Source organism: Bradysia coprophila, unplaced genomic scaffold (assembly GCF_014529535.1).
Source record: "Bradysia coprophila strain Holo2 unplaced genomic scaffold, BU_Bcop_v1 contig_297, whole genome shotgun sequence".
Lineage (NCBI taxonomy): Eukaryota > Metazoa > Arthropoda > Insecta > Diptera > Sciaridae > Bradysia > Bradysia coprophila.
Window position 1 is genome coordinate 2,765,477 of NW_023503555.1, and position 16,942 is coordinate 2,782,418.

General features: G+C 32.6%; 1 protein-coding gene across 1 annotated transcript in view; it reads left to right on the plus strand.

The window, feature by feature from the left end:
- The window catches only part of LOC119078858 (bromodomain-containing protein DDB_G0280777), a 73,994-nt gene that overhangs the window by 24,365 nt on the left and 32,687 nt on the right, over positions 1-16,942 (plus strand). Inside the window, exon 2 of the mRNA XM_037186570.1 lies at positions 15,758-15,811. The gene's annotated coding sequence lies outside the window, so the exon portion shown is untranslated. The remainder of the gene's footprint in view (positions 1-15,757; positions 15,812-16,942) is intronic.

The following is a 16,942-nucleotide window of genomic DNA, read 5'->3' on the forward strand; positions in this document are numbered from 1 at the left end:
TATGATAAATTGATGTGGGTGGTTCTTCTAGCTCGAACAATCTTTTTTTTTTACTTCCATTCAACTTCGAATTTTATTTGGTTCAACTGGAGCCGACAAACGTTTAAGCATCGATGGGTTGCATCACAAACAATCTATTCATTGCATTATTATTAATTTGCGTCCATTTAGGTTTATTAATTGCTGGACCTAGGCTGTGTCAAAGTTTTAATTGGAAAAATTTTCTATGAAGATTAAGTGATAAGTATTTGTCAAATTAAAAGGCCAACCAAAATGAGTTCAATATAGCAATGTTGTCGTAATGTTTTGCAAAGGACTTGGTATTTAGAGAGTGTTAAAACCGTTTGTTGGTTCTTAAAACGAAAATGCGATGAGGTAATGATTTGCATGGCATACAGATTGAATGAAACAATAAATTCGAAAATTGTTTACTAATTTACACTCATATTTACTCTACTCATACCATCGTGTAAAAAAGCTTGAACGTCCGTTAACATTGACAACAAATGGCATCAATCAAGTACTTCTTTTAATGTTAACACTTTTACGGGATTGTAACATAATCTACTACTTCGTTGGTTCATATTAAACATTTTGCTTTATAATACCACATAAACACGAGATTTCGCTTGCTTTAACTTTGGTAACGATAGCAAATGATATAAATGGTACTATTCATTTCAGTACGACACCATACATCAGAAAAAGACTTTGTGCAACATGTACTCACCGTTCAATCTAATACAGGGCCGCGTGTCATATGGCGTTTTTAAAGGCAAATTCTATCAAAATTTCGGAAGGTGCACTTGGGATTTCCCAAATCGCCACATATGACCAGTCCAGGTCTGAGTATATGTTAATTGTTGTCTGAGAAACATAAAGTGAACATTGGAAGGAACTTTCGAAAGAATTCAATCCACTTCAGGATTCGAATATGTCCAAATTCTAACCAGCCGTTACTTTCTGTGCACTTTACTTTTTTCACGGCCACTAGGTGTTTTGGTGTCCTCGGAAAAATTGTTCTCCTAAATCACCAATAGCCAAATGTCCTAAAGCATCACTGTCTACTTTATTTATTTTATTTAGAGATAATAATGACAAGAAAATTGAAACTTTGATTAATTTGATTATACTTGACTACTAATCACTTCAATCTGTGAGTTGAGTGTACTCTTCTATTTCATTCTTCGAAAACCTGTAACATTTAAAAGAGCGAAGACAGTCACGTAAAAAACTAAAATCTCTTTAACTCCCATTGCGTGAAAAAAGAACTACAAAAAATATTAAGTCGTCGATGTTATACCTAAATATTGATCAAATAACTGAAAATTCTTTTTGTTTTGTCTTGTCTTCATTCGTGTTTACATCACATCGAATTAAACGTCTAACCTAAGAATCTTAAAACCTCAACCAAACTCATCTTACAATTAAAATGAACATAAGAAACGATATAATACCGAAAGAATTAAAATAAAACTCTATACGAGAAACACAAAAAAAACGTTGTACCGTAACACATTGTAACCGATTTTTTTTTTCATCATTTATACCTCCAGTCGGTCATCAATTATATATTAACATCCACAATTCTATATACATCGTTTCAAGTATGCATTCTGTTTTTTAGCCGGACAAATCTTATTAATTAAGTGGCTTCCACCACAATGTTTTTCATGAATGAAATGATGCCATTGGATTCGCATATATAATCACTGAATGCAAATTAATAACATCCTTAACGACCATTCAATGATCAGTCGAAGTCACCATAACAAAATTGTAATAACGAAAATTGTGCACACTGTACACACAAATGGTTGGGTATAGAAAATAAAATTCGATTTTTTATATTTTTGCGAAGAGAAGAAACGAAGTGCTTTTCATTAAATTATACACAAATGGGCAGGCAAATGAGCAAAGTGAAAGAAACGCGTGCTTGCCACTACTATCATTATAAATTAAAACCAACTATTTTCAGTAGAAAATATTACAACGACAATTCAAATATATATAGAAATGTACGAGAGTACACATACCAAATTGAACAAGAAATTTAAATTTAAAATAAATAGATTTAGATTATTGCATAGTTGAAATGTAATGCATGTTGTGTTATGTACTCAATGAAGACTTACCATTTTGCTATATTATTTATTTTGCGATGCCAGCGCATATATAAATATTAGACTGGGAGCCTCATATGCATATTAGGTCTTCATAAGGATGCAGTTTGACGACACATTATTATGCTGCATGATACGCAAAACATTTGGTTCTACGAGCCTTTTGTTTTTGAAATTAATAAATTCCCAGAGGTTCCACTAAAATCAGTCCAAAAATCGTTCAAATTCCCATCAGTAAATCTTCTAAAATTACCTAAACTCCCAAAAATGTCCTACAATTCCCAAAAATCCACTGAACAACTATGGTAAAAGTCCCATAAATTCACTTCAAATCAGTAAAACTCCAAATGTCGGCTAAAGATCCCATAAATGTTTCAAAATGGCCTAAGTCCCAGAAATTTCATACAATTCCACAAATTCCCTTTAAACTTACTGAAATTCACCTAAATTTGAGTGAAACTCTAAAAGTCTGCTAAAATCTTACAGATTACCTTAAATTCCCTAGAAATCAGTAAAACTCTCAAAATCGCCTAAAGTCCCAAAAAATTTCCTACAGTTCCCCAAAATTCACTTAAACTCTCAATAATTCCCCTAAATTGCCTAAAAATCAGTAAAAAAATCCCCTAAAATCCCAAGATTCACAAATATTCACAAATGGATTCCCCAATCTTAGGGCATGAAATCCGTCGATCCCAAATGACGAATGAAACTCGTAACCAGACAAAGTTCATAATTGAAAAGTTTCAGTTTTCTTGTACGATTGATTTTTCTATAAGAATTTTAAGTGTCAATAAGACACCAATTCGGAAACATTCAGGGAGTGAAGGCTGAGATGCATACTGTATGCCTACCCTTGTTAGAGTCCTCCTAGTGCTCTAATAGTCGTAGGACGAAAACGTTCCTTTTAGAGAACTACTATTACTAAATGACAGACCTTTCAATCCGTAATCTTATGAAAGATCGATATCCACCCAGGCTCCCGGTCTTATAATATGCACAGTTGTACGGCGTGTGGACGAATACTTTACATATATATATAGACCTGGGATAGAGCAGTGAAATTATTCTTCAGTGTTGTCTCTGTGTGGGCAATTTGAAGAGTTATTCGAACGAATAAATTTTATGAATTTGTTATTGCACTATTTATGTTGGTCGTTCTTCTCTGTACATATTTTTTATTTGGATTAAAAATTTATATTTTCGCAATAGTACATTACAGTATATATAATATAAGCGCAACGGAAGATATTTTGCATTCGCTACATAAAAGGTTCGTCGCTTTGTTGATATTTTTCGTTTTTCATACTCTAATATGGTGTATACTGGTACTGTAACGTTATATTGATAGCAAAGAGAGTTGCATTATCAAAACCGTATCCGTACTTTTATGCATTCTCGTGTATGTTCAGGCTTATAATCTGGTTCGTTTTTGTATGGAACTCTTTTCTTCGATCGATCGGTGGTTATGGGATGTTTAAAAAAAAAGTGTGTAACCACAAGTGCCTTTCACTTGTCCGCAATCAAAACGACACAAATTGTCAAATTTTCTGTAGAAATTTCATTTAACCAGCTAGCACCTCGTTGAGTTGATTTTAATCTGTTCGAAACAGTTTCATATTTCCAGACTCATCGCAATGTGATTGAAGAAACTTAATTCAAAACTTAATCTATAAATTCCGTACCATGTTTTGAGAGATTAATTTGAAAATTTTTTGAATTAAAAAATAGACAACCGAACATTCAAAGCGCATGTTTGAAAAATCTTCAAGGTAGACAATCACTGATGATCTTGTCGTTTGGAATAGATATACATAAATCCTCACTCGATGTAAATCAGAATCTATTTCAGTTGAGTTATAAACATTGAATATATTTGAAGTTCATTATAACGGAATAAAATACCGCATCTTCGCACATGCATGACAAGTTTTCATTGCATTTTGTGGTTACAATTTTTTTTTTCGGAAAGAAAAGTCGGTGATTGATCAATAGATAAAATAGGAACGAATATAAATTGCCCGTACCAATAATAATAATAGCACCAATAATTGTAAAGTTTTGATGGGTTTCAAACTGGTTTCAGAATAGTCATTACTATAAAACATCATTTGCTTTTGGATTGAATTGTTTTTTAAATGTTAAGCCTGGTGTGCTACATCTGTCGGAATAATAATATATGAGGAGCGAAATAATGTCCAGCGATTTGTCTCAGTTGAAAAGTAAATTTTCAATTAAATCGAAAGCAGAGTTTTAGTAATTGTTTTGGTTTACAGTAGCCCGTCAGTAACGTTAACGCCTTCTACCTTTTCTTTTCGTTTTGGCATTTCACAAAAATTTGTTCGAGGAAAATCAACTAATTTCGCTGACTGAGAATAATGGAAATGCGTTTTACTGCTAGTTGTTTGGAGTAGCAAGACAATTAGCAAATTATCTATTTATCAATTTAAGTCCTCTGCGGAAATTCAGAATTTCTAAAAAATATGTTTAATCATTAACCTCTGGCAAGCATATTAACTGTTTGACCATTCAAACTATTACCTCATTTGATCGAAGATTTTCATAGATTGATTTCACAAATCTTTTACTTCATTTGTTTTGATCATGCCTTTTGATAAGACCTCATTAGTCAGAGCTTGTCGTTTATTCTTGCTATCGTTGTTGATAACATATGACAACCGTCTGTAACAGGTTAAGTTTGTCATATCTATTATATATCTTCAAAATCTTGTACTGTTACACTTTGAACACACGTTTTGCTGAACACAAAGTTAATCATTCATTTTTTCGAGTGGAAAATACGTCTTTTTGGAATGTTTAATGCGAGCGCATGAAAACACAAAATTTACTATTGATATGGCTATTCCTCGCATTGTGATTCGGTATGTTACTTGTATTGGTATTTGGAGTGTTGTGATTAAGAATGTTGTGATTAGGAGTGTTGCGATTAGGAGTGTTGCGATTAGGAGTGTTGCGATTAGGAGTGGTGCGATTAGGAGTGTTGCGATTAGGAGTGTTGCGATTAGGAGTGTTGCGATTAGGAGTGTTGCGATTAGGAGTGTTGCGATTAGGAGTGTTGCGATTAGGAGTGTAGTGATTCGGAGTACACACTCGAGTCATTCCAATCCATATTCGTCCTCGCTCAGGAAGAAATCAGGTTGAAATCAGTTTAATATTGCCCGGCCTGAATCTGAATTTTCAGGTCAGACTCAATTTGACAGCGGTCGACATTGGTCAACCGGTTCCAAACTTTACCGAGAATTCGAACAAAGTATATAGATTCTGTATTGTAGACAGTGGATTTAACTCTAAGTTTAACGTATCTAGAGGCGTAGAAAGCAGGTCTGTCTTCTGTCACTTTGATTTCAAGGCTTTAGTTGGTTATTTCTACATTTGTAGTCTATAAATGTTGCAAAAGTACTTAAAGCTCTTATTGTATAGGTAAGTACTATTCGATTGCAGTGTGAACATTATTTTTAAAATGTTCCAGCTATTCGCATTGAGTGCGAATAGTCAGATGATTACAAATTGCTAAGCTAATTTCATCATTCTCTAAATTTACCTATTCACGTCAAATTCAAACCATTCATTTTCCTTTATAGACCGTGCAAATTTCTAGTAGATAAAGTTTTAATTTTAGCATTCCCGTTAGTAATTACAATAATGCATTTACGTTTCTTTTAAATAGCCATTGTCGGCTTGTTAGTTCTGACTGGCAATTTCAGCTTGCATAATTCAATAAAGAAGCTTTCCTAATGTCATGTGATTATTTTCTATGGAAAATGTAGAAATCTCTCGCATATAAATAGTTTGAAATATTTAATGGTGAGGAGGTCTCGAAACGTATTGCTCGATATTGCAAGAGAGCCATATCATGGAGGAATGAAAAAGAAGTTTACTTTATAAATATAGGAAATGAAACGCAATACAATACAAGAAAATTACTACTTGAACGCATTTTAATGGTTAATAGCATCCCACAAAGTGCATACAATTAGGTTCGTTTGTTGCAAAGCATAACATTAAAATTTTACACATTCATTTTATAACCATTTATTATAAGCAAATGCGTGAATTATATAAATTTGTTACCATTATATACATATAGATATTATACTGAATCGTTAGCCATCAGAATGAAAATGCATGATGGTGAATAAAATATGCGCGGATCGCATCTTACAATAATTCGAAAGATATGTGGATTAGGGTGTTCCCGTTAAAAATATTGAGTTCAGCTAGACTGAAACTCAGAGATTTTTTTTTTATAAAAAAAGAAAAGTGACTTGATCTCCAAAATTCAAAAACTTTTATGGGCTGTCGTTGGTGAATTAGTGTATTCTGATGACGAATAGCAGAGACTGGATTGGCCAAAAATCCAATTTATTTTCTTTGGTGTCATCTTAAACTAAAAGGAGCTTTGAGACAAAAAGGAGCCAATCTCAAAAACTCACCAATGACTGTAGCAGAGAGATGCCACACTTTTAGTTTGCCAAAATTTTAATTTTTTTTTCAAAAGGGAATCTTTTTGGGAAAGGACCGGTCTTTGAGACAAAAATACTATTTGATTAGTTTCATGAATGAGCCAAGCTCAAAAACTCACCAATGGCAATAACAGTGAGATACCACACTTTTAGTCTGTCAAAAATCCAATTTATCTGGAAAAAGGGCATATTTGATGACATTTTAACGGGGGCAGGAACGGGCCTCGAGGCAAAAATACTATTGGGTTAGTTTAGTAAAGAAGGCAAGCTAAAAAAATTTACCAAAATCCAAAAAACGTGTTTAGTGACGTTTTAAATGGTTTCGAGACAAAAACACTATTTGGCTAGTTTAGTGAAGGAGCAAAGCCCAAAAATTCACCAATGGTCGTGGTAGGCCATAAATGTTTTTTTTTTAAATCCTCTAGAGCTTCAGTTGTAGAATAAGAATGATCAGAAGATTCCAGGTTCGGCTCCTGGCAGGATCGCCATGTAGAATAAGAATGATCTTCTCTATTCAATGGTTGGTATAATACTACTTTATTAACAATGCATAACTGATCAGTTGCACACAATATACATACATTAGTTGTACTTAATTGCTAAAATAAGAGATGGCTTATTGAATATACTAAGTAATAGTGAGGGATCTAGGCGCACTACACAGTCACAAAATTTTGTACAGTAAGAGAAAAATGAAATTCGACATATTTTCTGTTTTGTGAGTTGTGAACAAATGAAAACCTAGATTTTTTTTCAATCTTGTTGCGAGTATGTAACCAAAATTTAGAAAATGAAAATCTAGATTTTCATTTGTTTAACGAAATTGTTGTGGAATCAGTTACAAAGCACAACAACTCCCAAATTATAACCCATGTCGAATTTAACGTTCCCCTGTACGCGTAAAAGTTGTGAGAACACCCTAATGTGTATTACGAGAAATGTATAAACGGTTTTAAACGTTTATAAATCTATCTGTGCTTGTATATATCCTCCTTTATACATGTTACCATCAACTTAAAAACATTCAATGTTGATCTCGATTAAAATTATATTATTTGCTCCATAAAAGGAAAAATAATAATCGACGAAAAAAACAACACAACAAATAAATCGATAGACGTTATACATTTACATATAATCTGTAACATTGCGCTGCAATGCATTTCATAAGATTAGTTTTTTTTTTACTTCATCTCCATCTTCTTTCCTATTAAATGTTCTCTTCAAGAGAAAGTTTATGATAGAGGATGGGATCACATGGATGTACTGAAGTCATTTAAATAAAAACTTTTTTTTCCATCTGCTGATTTTCTCATTTCTAGCGTGATTTTTTTCTCCAGTTCATATGTGTATCACATTCGTTATATTAAAGCGAAAATAGAAGTAAAAAAAACCTATCTGAATACACGAGTACGTGCCTCAAGGCTATCGATATTTAATTTAATATCTCTACACACATATCTAGTTGGAGAAGATTTAGTACCGGGAAATTAATACAATAAATTATTTTCAATTTTAAAATTATAATTTGTGCTAAGGAAATCTACGACTTCTTCTATTGAATTAATGCAAATAAATGTTGTGCCGAAGTGAAATTAAAACGACTTAATTTTTTGAGTGATGGGTATGTGTGGATACATCAGGATTTAGCGATTGAATTGTTGGTCGGTTTGATATTTAAAAAAATGCGACTAATTGGAAAGTGTTTCAGATTTTTTTATTTATTGTACACAGAGACATTGTTGATGACGAGAGGTTTTGATCGCATGTGTATCATACAATGATATTTACAATGATGATGAGACATGCAATTTATTCAGAGAATTAAATGCCATTTTGATGGTAAAAAGAAAGATTTAACACCATGACCTTTGTAAAATTTTAATTTATTACTTTTATTGGTGCAATAAACTTGAAAATTCATTCTCAAAAAGTCAGTAATGGAACGAAGATTTCTTTCGAATGCGGAATCAGTAGCAAGCGATACTGTCATGGATGCAATGTAAGGAAAAAACAGTTTGAACAGTGAAACGTCGATTATTCGTCACGTCGATTCTCATAATTCTATAAATACATTTTTAAAGAAATCTTTTTGTTAACTGACAAATTTGATCGGAATTTTGTAGAGTTCTGGGTACCGAAGTGGCAAATGTTCGAAGTTTCACTACTCAAATTTAAGTTTGATGAAAACCTATAAATGAATGACTAGATTTCGATACAAAAATTCCACTTTCACTCTTATAAAAACTATAGGGAGCGGCAGGTGAAATTCTACATGTTTTGTTATTTAAAAGTTGTTTTGGTTTGTAATGGACCCCACAAAAAATTTCGTTGAGAAAATGAAAATCTAGATTTCTGAATTTTTGTAAGGCACACGCTCACAACAAGAATGAACTAGATTTTCATTTAATAAACAAATTTTGAGTGGAATCATTCACAACAATTTCAAAACAGAAAACTTGTAGATTTTTACGATTTTTACTTTCCTCTTCCTGTACATCTCACGAAGACTTCCAATAACTCTTCATACTGCTGACGTTAATTAAAGTATTTTTTTGCGATCTTTAAGATTTCGTACGCAACATTAAATGACTTAGTGTTGATTAACGACCATCCATGTTGAAAATGAGAAATAGAATGTCATTCAAAGTCAGTGAGACCATAAATAATTCAGCAGATGCATTGTTATTAGTGTAAAATGCGACAGGAAGAGCACTGGAAGACTGGGTCAAGCGTAAACACGCAGAACGCTGGGAAGTGTATAATGGAGGCGTTCACACGAAATGCTTCTTCCCTCAAAATGGACCGAAATCGCATTAGAAGAGTAGTAGGAGTGATTATGGGACATTGCGGGCTGAATCGGCACATGAATAAGTTGAGGCTTTCGGACACTCCGAGATGTTCCTGCGATCTAGAAGAAGAAACGGGTGCACACTTAATATGTGATTGCCCCAAATTTCTTCAACTAAGATGCAGGATGCTCGGAGACTACGAGGTGGTTCCTTCGGAAATTGCTGCAATAGGACCTGACATCTTAGACAAGTTCCTATCGGCAACAGGAAGGCTGCCATGATTTGACCGGAGACGGTGTAGTTTTACTGACACACAAAATTTTTCGGCTATTATGTAGAGAAAACAATAATTGTTATTTAACATCATTTTAATTTTATGACTTTGTGTTGCTGGTTAACATCATTTTGGGGTTTTACCTATCGACTACCACAATAACTCCCTATTACCATTAAATCTGTTTCTACCTTAATGTGCAGCTCAGTTTGAAATCTTTTACTCCAATTGTTAACATACATTTTGCTATATATAAAAAAGCATTAGCCACACTTTTTTGCTTAAATATGTCGTCGTTGTTGTTGATTAACATCATTAACCTATCTGAAATGAAGCTAACTCAATAAAATTTCATTTTTCTTATAATTCACCAATGTGATACGTCTTGTTTCTGCTGTTAACTATTCATATTTTGAATCGGTTTAAATCTTACCGAAAATTTCGTTTTTACCTCTGGAACGAGCTCTTCCTTTTGTTAAGCAAACCAATTGCAATATACACATAAATCACAGACTTAAAAGCTGAAAGCTATGACAAATTGTCTCTAATCTTCATCTTTTCAGTGTTAGAAATCTTCTTCATCAATTCTGGACACAATTGGAATTAGATTAATCCATTGTCCATCCTCAACCTCCTTTTTCTTCTCTCCTACAATAACATTATTAATTACGTGTTATGAGCTAAAATAACCGCATAACATTAAAAAACGAATAATATTTATTTTCCGTATATTATTCATAACCACTTCATTAATCAGCAGTCACAACGAAAAATGCTTCTCATTTTGTCTAAAAGAGTCTGAGTAAGTAAAATCAAAAGAAGTAAAAAAATCTAACGAAATAATATGCCACAGCATGGCACGTTTTATATACCTATATCGCTGTCGAACGGAAATTATTAATATATTTCGAGTTATATTACCGATCATCTTCATCGAAAATGGAATTCGTTCATTTATTTATATTAGATTTTAATACCACACAAAACTTCACAATATATATTAACGGCCAAAATGAAATATTGGAGGTGAAGAAGAAGAAAAAAAAACGAGCCAAAACACAATGAAATCAATTATTTTAAAATATATCATTTAGAGTTCTCTACGAGCTGTTTATGGCAACCACGATAAATCAACCAAATTATATCTAAAAAAAATCCATTCAAAAGTGAATAATTGAATTATTGGAAATCTTTCTTTCAATTTCTCCAGATCAACCTGCAATGTATCGCTTGTTGTAAAGAGTATATGTACAGCTTTTCGTATAGATACTCTTGTTGCGGTTGGAAAATGTATATAACTCTTCAAGTTGTTATTATTGTTTAATACGGATACTATTTTCGAGCATAAGAAAGAAAGAAAAAAAAAATTATGTCAGATTATCATCGATTCCATTATATTTCATTCATTTATCGGTTATTTATTGAATTATTGTAACATTTTGCTGAGCTATGTGGCTCTGAGTATTTTTTAACAAGTGAAATGATTTTAATTAGAATTGAATATTTGAAATAATTGACTGAAATGCGGCTTGTGTACATTAATAATGTTTTTATGCAAAAAAAAATGTTTTCGCTTTTTTTTCAAAATGATGCTACTTTGCGTCCGGTCGAAATTGAAAGTTACACATGGAGGTTGTTTTTTGCTGTAATCGGTAGCAAAGCTTATTATAAACTGTTGGACATTTTGAGCATGTCCACGAGAAAAAGTGAAATTTGCATGGAACGATCTAACGTAAATCGTTCATTTCCCCGTTATCAACAATTTACATTAATTAAGCAATAAGTTTAGGAGACGAAAATATTTTCGATAACAAACGTCGAAATTAACTAATTGCATAGTACCTTTACATGTTTTGAGTTGTCTAGGATCGAAAATAGCATATTACATCACTCACGCATGAATTGAAAGATCGGCTCCGCCTCGGATAAACAACCTTCACACGAAAACTGGACTTTTAAATTTTTTATCTTCTTTGTCATGTAAATAATAATTTTCGCACTTATACTACTATACTCACTGCGTTCGGGCTAAAATCTGCGAAATGGCCTAAAATACACCGTCCACACTAGATACGTAGATGACTATTATATGCTTCCTACTGGAGGACGAAAGAAAAAATGTAAACCCAAGTGCCGAAGTGACAGAAAAATGTAAGCCAAAGAGGTGAAAGCGAAGCTTTCGCTGTGTGGGCTTACATATCTGTAACTTTCGGCACTTGGGTTTACATTTTTCTTTTGCCCTCTTTGCCACGGTGGGGCTGAACCAAATTTAAATAAAAAGGTCGGATAACCTCAATTTTTTTTTTCATGAAATGTTAGCATGGGTTGAGTGTAGATAATATACATAAAAAATAAAAAAATTCACCGAGCCATTTTTCAGAAAGTACTTTTTAGCTGTTTGTAGACTGTCTCATACATGTGTGGGACGTTTTTTTGATATGCTAAGCTAACGTAAGTATAGCCAGTGCTCCCAGCTTTCGATTGATACCATACTTGCCATATAAGTTTGGAAAAATTAGCAGCTACTGTCCCTACTGCGTGGTACACTCAACCCATGCTAACATTTCATGAAAAAAAAATTGAGGTTATCCGACCTTTTTATTTAAATTTGGTTCAGCCCACCGTGGGCATATAAAAATCGTTGAAATTTTACAATTTCTTGCCTACCCGCAACAACTCAGATCGAAGTATTTTTTTTTTATCTTGATAAACAAGCATTCCGTGCTAGAGTAAAGAAATTGATTCAATGAATTTAGAAGTAACAGTCTATAACGTCCTTGCTTGCACATTTTTATTTTGTTGGATGTTTGTAATCCGTGCCGATAGCAATTGATTCTAATCTACTCAATTATTTAACTCTTAAATCCACCCAGAAATGACAATTATTGTCAAAAAAAAACTCGCATCAGGTAATGAATCATTTCCGTTCTGCGAGTAAAGTGATATTCATGAACTCCAAACTATTTTCAGGAATTTTCGCTTTTTCTACATTTTCCCATTGTTTCCTGCATTTTCCCAAAAAACATGTTTTTGTAAAAATTCAGTAATTGATGGCAACAGACTATTTTAAACGTGTCACTATTTTCACAAAGTTTTACATCCTTTTATCCCTGACCTCTGTCAACTTTGATATGCTAGAATTTGATGAGCTTCTGTAGGAAATACGTTTTTGAAACAATTAACATGCGGTAATTACTTTTCCAGTATATTTATCGAGTCTGTTGGAAAATATATCGAAAATCTTGTACTTCGTTAGTTTTAACATGGATTTTATTATTTAACTACAAATTTGTCATATCTGATAGTTTCTTTTTGTCTACTTTGCCGATAACAGATGTCATACGTACGATATCTTCCCTTGTTTTTCCTCTATTTCCAGTACCTTGCTCCATAAAAATCAAAAAACCCGTTTAAATCACATCACTACACGGCAGGAAAGGAAAAATAGGTTAAATACACGTTTTTTACATTTCTATTTTATTCAAAATTATTGATCGATACACGGACGGCCTCAACGAAGATAAAGTTTTTGGAAAATATACCCAAAAAATTACTTCAGATCTGAGTTCTTGGACCTAAATAGAGATCGAAACCACTTTACTTCGTTGAGGACAGCCGTGAATAACTTACTTGGTATTATTGGAATTATTATTTACTGAAATTGCCGGAAACTGTGGTAATTTACCAAAAATTTTCTGAATTTACTTTCCATTTCCAGTAATTTACTTTCAGTAATTTCAATAAATAAAATGCCCAAAAATAGGCCATGGTACAGCCCTGGTCGTAATCCTTAAAAAACAATTCAATTCAACTAATGGGAAATTCAATGAGCATTGTTTAACCTGTCTTGCTGTCTGTGACAGTTTTACTATTACTTCATTTGATCGAAGATTTTCGGAGATTGATTTCAGAAATTTTTTACTTCATTTGTTTTTTAACATGATTTTTGCTATATAAGACCTCATCAGAGCTTGTCGTTTATTCTTGCTGTCATTGGCGATAACAGATGACAGCCGTCTGTAACAGGTTAACAAGTGAAACTGCTTTTATGCAGAGTTTAAAAAAAATATTTAAAACATGTGACAATTCGTATCATGTGCCTAAAAATCCTTTATCAATGAGACACATATACATCGATTTTCTAAATGAAGTCAAAGATTTGCTTTTAGTCAGTTAGTTGCACAGCAGAGTAAACTTAACCAGGCAGGAGCGGTTCATTTTTGAAAAGTTAAATAAGGGACCTAACCTAACACATAGTATGAAAATGAACTCAAATGAACACTGACATAAATTGAGATAATTTTATTCGCAAAATATGTATAAGGCTACTAGATAATTCAGGTCCCTAGTCAAGTCAAGCGCTCCTGCCTGGTTTATTTTACTCTGCTGTGTTAGTTGAGAACAAACAATTTCCTTTGTTTCATTCGAACACTCTTCAAATACCATTTTACTGACTCTTGACCTATCAACAAAATATTGAACTCGGAACATCCATTGATTCGCCATTAACAACAAAAAAAAAACTGAAGTCATTCAATACCTCATTTTCTAATAAATTTAATTGAGGTCCATTGCAAACAATTGATGTCATGATTAACAAGGTACAGCATCTAATTTTTGTGTATCATTTTATGAGTTTATGTTTTCGTGATTAGCCTCCGGAATCGTACAAATGTTCATTGTTTTAAACTGAAATTCATAACAATCATTTTTCTTAGCCATTTTTCATATTATTTCTTGAAACAAGACATCACAAACAAAACCTCTAATTTAATTTTTTTCAAACGAAAAAAGCTCAAAATTTCGAATTAAAACAAACAAAAATGAGAACTTCCAAATAACGAAAAAAATATATTTTATTTTAACAATGTGAGGTTGAGTCTGGTAAAACATAAAAATGCTCTTGCACTCGTTTAATGTTCATCAGAATTTTTACTAAAAAAAAATTTGTGTAAAATTGTTTCACAAACGATATATGCGTGAATCTGAAACAACAGAACATACAAGAAAAAATTCCGGTTGTAATTACACACATCATTTTCAGTCTCATTGTTTTTGGAACTCAATTACAGCAAAAATCCAGCTACTACTAGGTCTACCACCACATATTATAAACTACCAATTTACGGATTTTTTTTTGTTCGTACAAAATTTATGTTCAAAAATACACGACGTATGCATAACGATTATTCAATTTGGTGTATTAGTCTTCACCATATACCATGTGTAGATGTGACAAAATAGTCCTTGGTATTATTTTAACAATAGGACGGCCTAATGGTACACGGTATATATTTATATACGTACACATCGCTGTATAATAAAGAGTTTCATTTTCCATATGATTTCCAAATTTTCCCATAACCTGACTTTATCGCTAATTACAAAGTATTTAGCAAAAATGTCTATTTTTGCGACATTTTAAGAATAAAGATGAATGTGAGTAACAATTTGGATATTTCTTGCATTTTTTTTTTTTGTTCGAGCTGCTGCTGTTATTTTAAGTCATAATTTTTTTTCGCTGCTGTTGTTGCTGCTGCTGCTGCTTTGCATTAAAAATTATAATTTAATATGCCGGTGCTCCAATTCTCATCATTTTATATAACAATGCTCTTGAAATTTTTACGTTTTGTGTATACTATTGGGTAATCGACATTAATACCGAAGTCGCGCCATGCCAACACTATATTTAGATTAGTAAATTGTGTTTCTTTAATGAATGAAGACGAGAAGAGAAGCAGAAAAAAAAAGTTGATTCAAAGTTTATTATGATTTCAAATTATGATATGAGAGCTGTTATGTTGAGTAAATAAATAAACGTGTAGGTTAAGATGGATAAACACAATTAAAACATAATAAGAATGTGGTTAAAGAGGTATTATGTGTATCCATATTTATAACTATTGTATCGTACGTACTCACTGCTGCTGTTACGACATAATTTATTTTCTGGTTTCATGAATCTATGGGTTCTTGAGCGTCTAATCAAAACAATGATTTTGCATTAAAAATTCAGTTTTAATTTCGTTAATCACATTTTGCATAATAAACCATTTTAACAACGGAAAATTTTACTTTTATTTTCAGATAATATTTTTACGGGGACTTACATTGCGAATGATCGCAGCTGAACAAGATCTGGTAAGTGGACTAACCATTAGAGTGCCATAAATATTTCGTAAAAAGTCTGATTGAAATTGAGAAAGAATTTTTGTAATCACACCAAGGACAGGGTATGAAGGTGAATGATTTTCACCAGAAGTTGAACATTTCAGTGAATATTTTTACTTCGATTTTAAAGTTTTTTTTTTCGAAACTACCCCAAAGGTTTAGAAGTTTGGCCTTATTGGTTTTGTCCTCAATTTCTTGACCAGTTCCAGTTTGAAATTTCAATGTGTCTTTCGATCAGTCCCTATTATTTGTGAGATTCGTGTTCGATAGGTTTCTGACTATTTTGATTTCGATAGTTGCCATAATGGGGTGATACTTTCAGTGGTCTATTTCTTACAACTGTCCCAACATTTATGTTTTCCTGCACTGACGAATTATATGTCATTATGAGTTCTGTTTAACCAATTGATTTCGAAAGGATTGAACTTGTAAAAGAATTTTTTCCAAGCAATAGTTAAACGTTAAAAACGATAAGTCTCGATATCAAATCTATCTCTTCTTTTGTTTATATAGTTCCCAGCTTTTGATGCAAAATCTCTTACTTCATTAGTTTTAACATTAGTTTTTCAATATAAAGTAGCACAAGTTAGAGCTCATCGATTGTATTTTTGTCCCCGTTGCCGATAACAGATGGCATCTAGTTTGTAAATCCAAATGAAATAGGTGGAGCAACTAATTTTTTTCAGGTATCTTAGTATACAATACAACTGCGTCCAGTTTAAATTAGAGAAGTTTTGGTGAGAATAGCGATCTATGCGACTGTGGCGAAATAGAATACAAATGAATGTATCGGTGCCCTAAGTCGGCTGTAAATACCATCGAAGACGAGAGGCCTAACTTAGTCGAAAAGTCGTCCTCCAGCTTTAATAATACATTTTTTTCAAGCAAAAAATTTAAAAGTCTGGCGCAGTACAAATGAACAATAATCACGATTGCTTTTGCTTGTGATCATTTTCTATTTTGACGAAAACGCGCTTCAAGAAATTAGAAGGGAAAATGGGAAATGGTGAGATAAAGGGGAAGGAAATCGAAAAAAAAACTGGGGGACAATGAGTTCTTTCCGTTAATAATCTGTTTTATTAAAATGAAGCTTCGTCGGCT